General features: G+C 38.9%; 1 long non-coding RNA gene across 1 annotated transcript in view; it reads left to right on the forward strand.

The window, feature by feature from the left end:
* The first annotated feature begins 254 nt into the window (after positions 1-254).
* LOC112148913 overlaps positions 255-3,692 on the forward strand; it is a 40,602-nt gene continuing 37,164 nt past the window's right edge. The window contains exon 1 of the long non-coding RNA XR_004948450.1: positions 255-334. This is a non-coding gene — a long non-coding RNA (uncharacterized LOC112148913). The remainder of the gene's footprint in view (positions 335-3,692) is intronic.

The following is a 3,692-nucleotide window of genomic DNA, read 5'->3' on the forward strand; positions in this document are numbered from 1 at the left end:
CTGGTGGCTGAAATTGAATGAGTGATATAACCAGAGGTGCTTGGATTACTGTGGGCAGAATTGATGCTATCTGTCCAATGATGTGTTATTTTGTGGAAGTGAGGCAACAAATCGGAGAGAGAAATGGTCACACCACTCTGTATGGTTTTGCAATTTAAGTGGCAAAAGACAAATAGAAAAACATGATGTGTTAGCAGGGTCTTCAGATGCTTGAAATGTTTTTTCAGGCATTTATCTATTTTTCCGTTCCTCTTTTTCAGAAACTTGAATGGTATTTATCCCTCTGGTCTGCTCACGGTTGCGGCATCAGCTACCCCAGCAGCCATGTTTAAAGGTGAGGCAGGTTACATCCAGTCTATTCCTCTAATAGGGTCTGCTCAGAACAGGGTCAGAGGTAAACTAATGACAGCTGCAACAGATGCTTCTTCCTCAATGCCATCGCTAAAGCTGAGCAAAGGTTTGGCCTGTGGGAATAACAGTGTGCTGCTCTGGGACTCAGGTGGCTGAGACCAGGTCAGCTGCTAACACTGGAAAGACTAAATTCAGCTCTTTCTTTCAGTTCGGGGCACAAGCCGAGGGTCCTGGACTATTGTTGCAGGGTCAGGTTATGGCTGTCCAGATTGCCTGAGCAGCTTACAACAATTCATCACAAATTCAGCACTGCACAGCTCTAAAGTTCTGCTTAGTAGAGTTAAAGCTTTTAAATATATAACTTACAGGTTTTTTTTGGTAGTTTCTGAGTCTTAACTTTTATGTAGCTGGGGAAAAACAAAAAATATATATATAATTTTTTTATTAAAAAGAAAATAATCAAAGTCTTCACAGCACCAACCTAAGCAGAGGCTTTTATTTATTTCAGCATTTATAAAGCACAGAAAAGAAAGTACCATTTCTATACAGCTATTTTTGAATAGAGGTCTTTGCTGTGACTCTTTCTTGAACTTACTTTATGCATTAATTTACTGTAGTTTAATACGAATTCTGCTCTCCATGCAGGAAAATGTGCATAAGAGGGGCCATTTTTCTCCTCTATATAAACAGCTGGCAGCATCCCATGCTTTCGCAATTAATGGGCATCTAATTGACGATGATCATTTTCACTTAAGCAAAGATAAAATCAGCAGTTGCCCCTGGAACAGGCAGCTGTTGGTGGAGTCATCAGACTAAAAAGCATGGCTAGTTGAGGATGTGGATGAGCACTGCTTAAAGATAGTGACTTACTAGATTAACTCATGGAATTAACTTTTTTGCTGTTGATTTTTGAACCAACAAGGGACTGAAATGTGTCCTATTATGTACATAGCATTCCAAATTAATATTATATTCAATCTCAGACACCTGTGACTATTCGTTTGCCAGGTGAGCTCAATTAAAAGAAAGACTACTAATATTTTCAAGCAATATGAGAAGGAAAAAACGATCTCTGCTGCTGACAAGCTTGAAATAGTGAAATGCATTGGACAAGGTATGACAATTGTGGATTCTTCATGAAGTCTTTAGCATAGTCATCACACTACTAAGATATTTGTGGCTGATTCAGAGCACACAGGGGTTGGTGCAGAATGAGGACAAAAATATTGGATTAGGAGAGCAGCTGGAGTCCCAACAGCATCAAGGTGTAGAATCCTGCTTCCAGTTAATATATAAACCTTCTATTTGGCTACTCCAAAACAACAATCACAAGCGATAACGGCTGCAGTGCGTCCAGACATACATGAAGACTCATTTTAATCAGTCTTGTTCACTGATGAGTGCCGTGCAACCCTGTATGGCCCAGATGGATAGAGTAGTGTGTAAATGGTGGTCATATTTTGGGCCGGAATCATGGGAGGAGAGCTGGTCGACCCCTCTAAGGTCCCTGAAGTTGTGAAAATGACCTCTGAAAAGTATCTGGTTGCTGACTGACCACTTTCTGTAACAAAATCATCTTTATGTATGACACAGCACCATCTCACGCTGCAAGTAATACCTCTGCATCCTATCTCTGGGCATAAACGGTGATAAACTGATGGTGTGGCCCCCATCCTCCCCTGTATTCAAGAGAACCTTTGGAGCATCCTCAAGCAAAACGCTCACATCTAAACAGCTGCTCTGGGAGGCTTCTCTGACATCCTGCAAAGAAATTCACGCATAAACTCTCCAAAAACTCACAAGTTCAATGCATGCCAACATTGTAAAATAAGAAAATACAAAATAAGAGGTCTTATGTTCAAATGTTAAATGATGTTTTTAAGTGGAATTGCTTTTGATACAGTAAATACGAGCTCCTAATGCAGAAAATTCAGTTCTTAAGAGTCTATGAATGTTGTGGGACTCTGTTGTGCCTAATAATGTGGAACGGTGCATTTTAGGGTTTTTGTTTTTGAAAAAAAATAGTTATATTTAGGAGGTCTGTTCACTAACATTTATCATATAATGTAATGGTTAGTGATTTGAAAAATGATGCTGACTGCCATTTGCTTGGAGTAGAAAAATCATAAAAAAATATAATTTGCATAAAAATGTAAAATATGCAATACAGCTTGAAATATGTTGCACCTTATTTCCCTTTAGTAACGTTAATATTTTTGCTAAATACAATAACTGTTGGAAAAATTGTCAAAATCCAAAAGAAGAATATTATTATGTAACCAGGATAAGTATTATGTTGCTCTAACTTCCACGTGTTAAAGTAGGGCAAACACTTAATTATTAATGACACTTTTACAGTTAAGTCAAGGACATTGATCTCATTGTTTTTTAACATAATTGTTGACGATTCCACATCCAGCTTTAAAGGTCGTGTGTCTTGCATATAAATCTATGGTGTCCTGTTTTCATTCAGCTGAAAGCCTCCTCACCAAGGTTATGCTTCAGTGATAAATACTGTAAAAACAAGACGGCAACGTGCTGCCAGGACGGATGGGCTCCTCTGGTTGACAGACAAGCATTGAATTTAATACGAAACAGTTTTGACATAACTTATCTGGTGAAGAGGCAGAAACCAAACAGGACACAAAGAATAAAAAAGGCAACGGTTTTCTTCATGTGATAATGCTCCAGTCAAAGTCTTTTTGACATTGGCTTTGGGATTTTTTTTTTTTTTAGTACAATACACAAATTAATTAAAACGATGAAAACTCCTTATAAGCCTTCCGCCTGATGAAAGCAGGAAAAGGGAAGGAATGAGTGTGTGGGATACCAAGAAGTAATGTCAAACAACCTGATTATGAGAAGGGAATGGATTAAGAGCATTGTTTAAGCTAGAAGAGGAGGTACCTTCCGTACTGCCAGCTTCCATCTTATCTCGCTCCCCAACAGTGGTCTAATCTGCTGGTCGAATAAGGCTGCAAATAATTTCTGTCTGTCAGGAGGACAATGGAGCTGCCACTTTGTTGTGCATCACGGATTACTGTACCGTTCATCCCGTCCCGCCCCTACACAGACCCCTGACAAAGGACTTAATTGAATATCTGTCCATGGCTAATGTGTGTATGTTCCACGTGGGCACGTGTGTAAACAAAAGCTTAAGGTTCACAGGAAATGCATAAACCTTTATTCACACTTACAACCATAATCTCAGTCTATTTATGTATATTTTTTCCTGGTGTTGCAAGTTAGGAATTATTGCTTCCAGGACTAAGGAATAAACAACTTTAGCAGGTCAGATTCAATTAACTCCGTCTAACCTAACATCATTAAACAAAAGCACA

Source organism: Oryzias melastigma, linkage group LG9, assembly GCF_002922805.2.
Source record: "Oryzias melastigma strain HK-1 linkage group LG9, ASM292280v2, whole genome shotgun sequence".
NCBI lineage: Eukaryota > Metazoa > Chordata > Actinopteri > Beloniformes > Adrianichthyidae > Oryzias > Oryzias melastigma.